A 10397-nucleotide genomic window follows, 5' to 3' on the forward strand; every position below is an offset into this window, starting at 1 on the left:
ATCAATTGCATGGTTCATTAAAAAGAACTGGCAGTAGGTAAGTCTGTATGTTTACATTCACTAATTTTGAATTAATCCAATCTGATTTCAGATTCTGAAAGTTCTGTTTATATGAACCCTAATCTTTGCAGTCTTATTCACATATTGTTCACATGTGCATGTATGCTTTATGAACAAAATTTCAGATCCGCAGATCTTATAATAAAATTGTTATCAGAGAACTTTTTATTAAAGTGCTCTGGTAAACATACACACCCGTAAGATATTTTTTAATCAGATTGAAAATATAGTCGTATTCAAATGTATACATGCTTAGTTTTTCTCTTGTTGATTGGATGATTCAAGGTCTACAGCTCCTCTTCCAATCCGATCTTAAATCCATTTAGATTGATTGAAGTGTTTATATGAAGGCTTTTCAATCCAATTGAGCCATCAGTCTGATTACTAACAAATTATTTGGAATGTAAGTTCTTGAGTTAATAGCTTACTGTGAAGGTAGATTTTCACTGAATAATGAATTAAGATTCACACAAAACTATCAAGTGGTTTAGAGATACTTGGAATATGAACAGGAAGATTGTACAATAACAAACTATTCCTTTAACAACAGCCTTTTTCCGCTTTATTCCACTAGTCAAAGCTATGGCAGAGAGATTGGAGCATTAGCCTCAGTAATGATAATGAAAGGCAGCAGCTGCACTGAGCTACAAATAGCTTTTATATAAGGCAACATAGTATACCACAGATAGTCATAAATAACAAGCATTTCATAGAATATCAACTTCCATGCCAAGTTTTAACACTGGCTAAGTGTGTCAATGCAATATGTGCTATCATGCTAACAGTATGACATTATGATCACAGTGTGACACAACACACACACACACACACACACACACACACACACACTGGAACACATTCTCACACAAACATCACAAAGAGCAGCCAGGCCAAGGAGGCAGTGCTGTCTCCATGACAACTGCCTAAAATGTGGAGATCAGCATCAGCATGCTTGTCCACATCTCTGCCACTCTCTCTCTCTCAATTCCTTTTGGACCATCTCTTTCCCTCGATCTGTCAGTCTCTTCATCTCCCACTGGATGAAGATGTTTCTTCTGAAACACTTTGCAGCAGCAGACATAAGAGAGATGTATATATATATTTATATTTATATATTTATATCTATACACACACACACACACAAAGACACACATATGGGCAACCCCAAGAAACTCTGCTACTGTTATCAAACCATTCTCTGATTATTTTCATGCATATGTAGGGTAGACTGAGTACATTTGAGACATTTGTACAGTTGAAACACCTTAAATAACTTGCGTATGCAAGAACCCCGAGCCGTGATTTTTGCTCCACACATGCGTATTAGTGTTCTCTTTGATTGTGGGAAATTTGAAATGTGTGCGTCTTTCCACTTTCCAAAGTTTTTTTCCAAGGTGAGATTTTCATTTCACCATGTCCCTTCCACAATGAATAGCTTATTATTCTTTTATGATTGTTAAACTTAACATATATCATTGCAAACGTTACTCTGTGCTCTAAAAGTAGACATATTTTACGACATTGTGCCATGCAAGTTCTTTTCATAATCTGGAGAAATGTGCGAGTACGTCAGTGGGGTACGGTTGAGACACAGTGTATCAACTGTACCCAGATTGGTGTCCTATTGTTTCACATGCTGTTTAGTTGTACAGTGTTATGATAATAGGATAAAAGTCACATTTACACATATGCTACGCAAAATTCTGTTAAAAAATGATATTTGTGATATTTCAGCTGTCTATTATTAACCCATGATAAAACAAGCTTATAAATCATACAGAATGATCGAAAATGTAAATGCAGAAAGTTTCGAGTGATGCGTAGGTTTAGGGGTAGGGTTATAGAATATACAGGTGTGTATTGTTATTTTTACTGTTGTGTTTGTACTGTTTGCCATATCTTTTCTAGTGTTAAATATTTGTCCCTATTTTGTTTAACTGAATCTGAATAAAATAAAGCAAATACATACATTTATTTTTAAACTGTAATTTTTAAAACTGTAATTTTGTCATTTATTACATTTGCAATAAATGGTTAGCCAGCTTTAGAGCATTAAGAATGGGTGTCTCAACTGTACCATGGTACTGTTTCAACTGTAGCCTTCACCATATGGGTACAGTTGAGACAAAAATGCACCTTATGTTTATGAGCTAATTGTGGAAAATATAAACTACTTATGGCTGTTATCAATTTATGATATTTTAGTACACAAGCAAAATAAACATCATGTGAAAAATCACTTCATTTCAGCATCTAGTTTTTGTGTAGTGATGAAAAAGGCAGAAAGTGTCTCAACTGTACTCAGTCTACCCCTACCTGTGTATTTTAGGCTGTGATGAGAATCAAGCAGTTAACAGTTTGCTTGCACCTGTGGCTGCACCCGTGCCTTGAGATTTCTCAATCGCCAACAGGATGTAAATCACAGTACTGATATAGAATGAATGAATATGAGCCTGAGTATTTAAGGTCACATGAACAAGGCAACAGCCAGGGAGGTATGTAGCTACACAACAAATGATCAACGTTTTTCAAGAAAATCAAGTGCATCGGTGAGCCGAAGTTTCTACATTACATGACAAAACCTGTTCGGCAAATGCTTGAAGAGTTTATAAAACTTTCACTTAAAAATATTCTGAAAATGTTCCAGTCTGTGAAAATGTGTACTCCTGCAAATAAATAAATAAATAAATCCTAGCACCGAATAGCGCAATTTATCATCCACAGTTTGGTTGCTAGAAGATGTCTTTGCTGACGATTGAACATCTACAAAAAAGTAGTAAAAGGTAAAAAGTAACAATGGCATTGGTATTTTATTTATGAGTCAATGGTTGTAAGTCTGAGAACTCAAACAGGAATATTCCACATTTAATTCTTGATGCATTATTTTCACGTGGTGGTTCAGACTGACATATTTAAATGCCAAAAGGAATCCTCTGTCTGCAAGCACGTGTTTTTTGGTTTAGGTTTGCTAACTACCTATTTAAAGGTTGAGCAGCTCATTTTGTTTTCCAGAGCTGCAGGGTTTTACTCCCTCAGGTCTAGTAAGTTTGTAGGAGGACGGAGTGAAGTGGTGGCAGATTTTGCCAAAGCCCCTCCCCCTTTCCCACGATCGTTTAGCAGCTCTCTGTCCTGAGGAGAGACTTCCTCAAAGAGCCACAGCTGCAAGGTTCTTTAGTTTACTAACACAAGGGGATGGAGGGGGTGTAGGAGACACTTCCACAATTCAGCCATGTTTCCGTTTCTCACACAGCAAAGAAGACCACCTCCAAAGCAATAATGAGGATGTTAAACAAACAGTACTTTATCCAGTTGAATAAAAATATCATGCAACTTATTTGTCCAGTGTATACAACATGAAATAACGTCTTCATAACACAGAGACAGCATTCTTATAAATGAAATGCAGCAGAACTGTCAGTCCAAGAAAAACAAAATGTTGAGCATGGGAATAGTTTGTTCCTGAAACACTTGATAAAGCAAACCACAGTTTTTCTTTATCAGTTCTTTTACCATCTATTTAAAAGAGGCCAGCTTTGTAATGTCATGTTATTTAATTGTGTTTTAATTACCATGGCTGACAGGAATGGATCGGACATGCCAAGACATTGTTCCCCAAGCGTATCACCAGAGAGGAAATACAATGTGATGTAAATGAGAATTGTGGCCAAATGAAAAGCTGGCCATTGCATTTTCCTTACCTCTCACAGATGTTGCCTCTACACAACAATGTGAATTTTTTTTTTAAACTATACTCAGTATTAGGAAAAGACAACCAATTGTAAAAAAAATAAATAAATAATAAAATAAAATAATTAAATTATTTTAGTGTCTTTTTAACCCAGTCTCATTGGAAAAAACATGTTCAGTTTTATCAGATCAGCTTTATCGATGAACTTGAATCTGGCAGTGCTTTTTTTACGTTGGTTGTTGTGCTAAAGTGGTGCTAAAATGTTAATGCTCTTTCGTGCTTGAAAATAAAGTACTACCCACACTAAACCTAACCGACAGTGGGAGCAAATCCAAACAAGAGAAAAAAGCACTTTCTGAAGCAACCGTGCCATTAACTTACTTCTACAAGAGCTTTTCATTGCAAAGTGCAATGGTGTACCAGGTGAGCTACTGAGCAAGTTTACTATACGTCAGAAAAGCCATATGTAGTAAACGTCAAATCATGCACTGCATGTGTCAAATGTGTTTTGAGGTCATCATAATGGTGTTTTAGTGCTACTAATGGTCATTTTAGCCAGAAAATGCAGTTAATTATAGGAACATGTTTGAGTTTTGCTAAAATGTAGGTAGAGGCACATACTTCCAATGAGCCTTGGTTATATTTAGAGCAGCTAAATCCAAAGAGAGCAGCACAATATAACACTTTCAACACATCACCATATATGCCAACCAACCACCATATATGAACTCTGCGAATACAAGGGCAATGACAGTATGACACGACACAAAATAAATGGATCATGTGTTACGTTAAACTTTTCTTAACATCATTATACCGGTAAAACAGTCTTCACAAGACAACTCCATTCGGTGGCAGCATTTATCCATTTAGTCCAGCTCTCTGTTACTGGATGGCTGAGAGTGAGTCTACTATAACACATTAAGCCCATGTTTCTCAGATTGACTCCATTCAGACGTAATATGTGTAGATAAAGTGTCAGTGAGAAAATCTTCATGCTAATGTGTGAGCTTAAATGAGCTGTGCCAAGGATCAATCTCTCATGCCAAAGTGTTCAGATTACCTCCTGATGAAGAGATGAGTTTCAGGTGGTTTTGGGTTATTTTTGTAGTGCCAGTGGGATGTGTATAGGGGGAGGAGAAACAGGAGGTTATGTAAATGCAGATGCTTGTCATCCTCCACACACCTGTTATTCCTGGATGATTCACACGGACTCAGCCGGCTGGTCCTTTCCCAGCTCACACACTTAGATATCGTACCTCAAAGTGATGATGTTGCTGACCATTTCCTGGTATCGTGCATGTTGCATATTACTGATATTAACTATATGGCTCCACGTTATCGTCCGGGCAGAACTATTGTTCCAGCCACCAAAGACAGATTCACAAATAACCTGCCTGATTTATCTCAACTGCTCTGTGTACCCATAAGTACACATGAACTAGATGAAATGACTAGCAACATGGGCACTATCTTCTCTAATACATTAGAAGCTGATGCCCCCATCAAATTGAAAAAGGTTAGAGAAAAACGTACTGCGCCATGGTACAACAGTAATACCCATTCTCTCAGTACATTAACTGACAGTCACCACTGATAAGCTATCACTAAATATTGTAGAAACTTAATTTGCTGTAAAGTTGCTTTGCAATGATTTGTATCGTGAAAAGCGCTGTACAAATAAACTTGACTTGACACACTTTACCACTCTTCCAGCCCCTTACACTGTTCCTGGTTGGTTTTGATCCATTTAGCTGTAAATAACTAAAGTTTAGCTGGTTAGAATAGCCCCATGTGCCCCCTGCTGGTAGATGTGGTAACTACACTATCTGGCAACAAAAAGCATCTTTCACCATTCATGGCCAATCAAAAGGATCTTTTTTTTTTGCAAGGAACATCTATATTGCTCTTTCATCATACTATAGGTAGATGTTTTACCAGCTTTTATGAGCCCTGCTGTGTCAGGCAGAACACAAATAGATGCCAGATGGTGTAGTTGTGGCATCTACCAGTAGGGGTTAATGCCGTCATAGACAAACCAACCAAGCTATGACACTTTGGAGAACACAGCATAGGCATGTGACTGCCAGTCAATGAAGTGAGGAAGACAACATTTATAGGCTCCTCCAGACATTAATGGCCCCTCATTCTAGATGTCCCTCAATTGCACATACTGTACCACCATCTAGTACTGAAATACACTGAAGATCTACTTTGAGAAGTATACTGACATTAGTACATTGTTATAGTATCAATCTAACCATAAGTCGTAAATTCTTTAATCAGCACTACCAAATCACACAATTTTACCTGGAGAGGGAAGAAAAAAAATAAAATAAAATAAAAATTCAGCCTGGATTCTCATATACAGACTGATAAATGCAGCACTTCCACCTACTGGTCAAGTAGAATTACAAAACCTCTGTAGAGAACCCCAACATCATTTTAAGTGGATGAATGTTTCACTTAAGTCCCCTTTTCAGAATTGTGTATTTTAAAGAATTTTGTAAAATTCAAATAAGCTTTACAGATCTTGTTACTATGCTTAAACCTGCAAGAATCATCAATGCTGAAAACCATTGTGCTGCTTATAAATATTATGCAGCAAAAGTTTTCAAAATTGATACTGTTAGTGACTGGTGTAATAAACCACACTAAAATTACTCATTAAGTCAACAATTTTAACTAATAAAACTACAATTTAAATCTTTTGAATATTTTAAAAATGTAACATTCCATCAATTATACATGCGCACACACAGGCCTTTAAAAGAAACCTAGTCACACAGCATGAGTAATGCTTAAACACCTTTATTGTGCCCATTCAAAAATTTAAACTTCACCTTTATAAGCAAACTTGGCAGACAACAATGAGGTCGAATGACAGGAGCTTGGGAAATAGCTCTGCATGAAATGCATATGGTGATAAGAGAGAAGACAATCTTGGTTCTGAAAGTAAAGTTATCCATTCAGACATTCAGCAGAGGATGAGTAAAGTGACATTTGCATCTAGTCTGCTAAGGCTCTTGGCAAATTCAAGGGAAGTCTATGGTTTTAAATTCAACAAGCAGCCATTTGGGCTCTCACCCACAACACCTGCTGATGTACTATTTAAGTGATTAAAAACCTACCCCTTAAAGTGTAAATTAAAAAGTGCAATAAAACTACGTGCAGTCGATGGCCATTCTCATTTCAGGATTAATATATTAAGTTGGTTTTGAAATCTGATCGAGAGCAGTAAAAGCAACGCCTAGTGGAGGCACGCACTGAAATTGATCTGGATTGGCAAATAGATCTGCAGTGTTACATGCAAACCTTGTTCTACCAAACAGAACACTGATAAGGCAAAAATACACTCCAAAAATACGGAGGAAAAAAAAAAAAAAAAAAAAAAAAAGCGCAAAATTAAAAATCCACCAGGTAGATTGCTACTCAACCTTTTCCATGCCATACCTTAAAACTGTTATGTAAAAATTTATGTAAACTAAAACTGTGAAAAATGTCATGATGAACATCTGGCTTTTGTAGCATCTCAAAAAAAGTAAAAAAACATTGGCAAAAAAGTGCCAGAAAAAAGCAGCTAGTGTGGAAAGGGAAAACCAATTAAAGGCACTGTATGGCTTCCATCTGTTAAACAATGAGACTTTAGAATGGACTTACCAAAACAAAATAGCAACCTATATAAAGAAAGAAAAAGAAAAAGAAAAAACCCTTCAACCATGGCCTGAATCTCAACTTGGTTCAAAAACTCTGGGTCTTCCCATCCATGGGCCCCAGCTAACCCATCTCACTGTGTACAGTGCCAACGTGAACAAGCCAAACTAAAAAGAAAGTGCAACAGTGAACTTTCTACAGTGTTTCCCCATGCCCAAACTCCTGGGAGGGCCTTTTGAAGGGGGGCCAACTCTGGAGCAGCTCCCCGAGGGGAGCAGGCGCAATGGACATCCAGGGTGAGGCATCGTGCTGCCACGCGTGGCTTCAGATGACATCCCGCTTCTTCTGGTTTCGCATCAGAGGGCGGTGGTTGCTGAGGATGTCCATGGAGTGCTGCCTATGCCAGCAGGAGCGACAGTAGTATTTGAAGCAGGTCTGGGGAAGGGGTGGGGAAGAGATGTTAGTTACGCAGCATGCATTATTGCATTTACGCACTGAGACTAGGCATGGGCCGATTACCGGTTTCAAGGTACACCGCGATTTGAAAATTTCACGGTTTCAAAACTGCTAATATTTTCCGTTATACCGTTCCTGTGGTATGCACGGTTTTTCCATGTCTCCTCAAAGACTGAAAGTGTAGGAATCCCTCAGGTTGAGTGCAGTGTAGAGAGTAACACGACCCTCCTCCTCCTGTTGGTGCGAGCGAGCGGTCAGTCACGTTTGTGTAGAAGCTGCCCCTGGAACTTACGCGATCGGCCATTTTTTGTCTTATTGCAAGCAACTCGTCTCTGTTCTGGACTTGCACAAACTGTGTTGCAATGCAATCGTTTTCCAAAATTTAATTTATGTGAAAATATGAAGTCTGTAAATGCCAGTTAACACAGGCCAGAGAAAAATACTGTAGCAGGCAGATCACTCACTGTTCTTGATGCACAAACTATTGGAAGAAAATCCTCAATATTGATTTGGGGGGTTATATGAATGCGTTTCGGAGGGGAACGGACTGTCTTCATAAAAGTTTACTTGGTATTTTCTTTTAATCTCGTCTCTGTATAGTTCATATTAAAGCAGTGTTTCAGCGCAGTGCTGCTTTGTTTATGGCGGTAACCAAGGAAACCCTATATCTGGTGTTTCATGAGCACCTCCTGCTGTCAGAGAGTGAATATGCGTCTCATTCAGAGCATCTGCTGTTTGATTTGTTCAGGCATGTATAGGGCTGTGCGATTAATCGAAATCGTCAAAATCGCGATTTGAGCATGCGCGATTTCTAAATCACTTTATAGCACGATTTTCCGCTCCCCCAACCTCCCGCAGTATGCTATCAGAACCAATCAGAATGCAGCGCACCTAAATGGAGCATGAGAACAGAACAGACCGGGCAGGCATACAAACGTAACGCCAGGTTCACACACAGGTCTGTGGTGCGTATTTTGTCCACGCCCATGTTAACTGATCAGAGCGTTCACACTGCACGCGATTGCGGTCCAGGAACGTTGCTCTTGCTGCAGTCATGCTGCGATCGTTTCCGCACAGAGTCCATTTCTGCTGTGCTGCACGCGCTGAATTAAAGTGACAGCGCGTTAGTCGCAATAAAAATTAACATAGATTGACACAGAAATTTAGTAATTACACCATAAATGCATATAATTAAAGTCTACTGTTTCACAGTCAACACATGGCTTTTTGGCTAGATTTAAAACAAGGAAAAGTGCACTTTTAGATAAACAAGGCAATAATAGATGGCACTCGTGGTGGTAGTTAAACAAAGTTATATTTATTGAGTTTAAACGTGAATATGGTTTATGAAAGATTGCATTACTGTACGGTGATAAAAGAGAATCACAATGCTGAAAAAGCATTTTCAGAAACAACGTTTGGATTTGAAATCAAAATAATGGATAAATGTTGTTTGTGGTAAACAGCCGCGGATCAGTAGCGGACTGCAAACGCGTCCTGTGCGAAAGCAAAATGAGTCCGTGCCGCTTCTGCACCTCATACACATACTGTATACACACTGCAGACGGAGTACATGTGAACTTGGCGCAACAAATCTAGTTCAGCATCTGAGGCAACGCCACAAAGAGCTCTATGACCAATGCATGGCATGTAGTATAATTTCACAAAGCTAGTCAGAACAGAACATTCGGTTTTTGCTTCAAACTGGGTTATCAAATCAAATTGTATATGAAATTATATAACTAAATGTATATGAATTCTATAACTAAAACTAACTAACTACAGATTAAGGTTAAAGATGTCAGTCTTTATTTTTCTTCTTTTTAGGAAGAAACAAAAAGACAAACTTATTCTACTGTTCCTAATATGCTGCATGTTGCTCAAACAAAATATATTGTGTTCAGTGAAAAAAAAAAAAGTTTTTTTTACCTAGTCATTTAAAAATAACTCCGTTTAGAGCTGTAACGACAATATTGTGATACCGTGATATTTTTGCTTAAGGTTACCATACCGTCAATCTCATACCGGCCCATGCCTAACTGTGACACACAACAAGTTACGGGGGGGCTAAATAAAAACGTCACCTTGTCCCTGCAAAAGAATGGCCCAGGCTCACGACTGCATGATTGACAGATGGCATCCTCCAAGTATGGGTCAATCTGAACCTAGAGGAAGACCATTCCCATAAAGAAAAATTAATGTATGGAGTGGCATACTATAATACTAAAAGCCTAAACATGCTGCCAGGCAGACATTAGCAAATGTGAATAACTCAAGTGCCAATTGAACTCAGATTACCAAATAGAAATTAAACCTGGACAACAGCAAATGCTTGCATCAGTACAACCAGTGCTACTTTTTAAATGATCAGTAAAAGCCATAGACTTTACATGGTACATGAACTACCGGAATACCAAAACACTGGGTTTTAAAAGATACACTTTACCTTCTTTGTAAATTTGGGCGTCTTTATCTCAACAAATGCAGCACTCACAGCTTTCAGATAACTGCGTTGGTTGTTAAAGGTTACACGTCCAGA

General features: G+C 38.2%; 1 pseudogene; it reads right to left on the bottom strand.

Moving 5' to 3' along the window:
* Nucleotides 1-7340: 7340 nt before the first annotated feature.
* Nucleotides 7341-10397, bottom strand: part of LOC107707866 (cytoplasmic polyadenylation element-binding protein 1-like) — a 9655-nt pseudogene continuing 6598 nt past the window's right edge.

Source organism: Sinocyclocheilus rhinocerous, unplaced genomic scaffold (assembly GCF_001515625.1).
Source record: "Sinocyclocheilus rhinocerous isolate Xijiao unplaced genomic scaffold, SAMN03320098_v1.1 scaffold2340, whole genome shotgun sequence".
Classification (NCBI taxonomy): Eukaryota; Metazoa; Chordata; class Actinopteri; order Cypriniformes; family Cyprinidae; genus Sinocyclocheilus; species Sinocyclocheilus rhinocerous.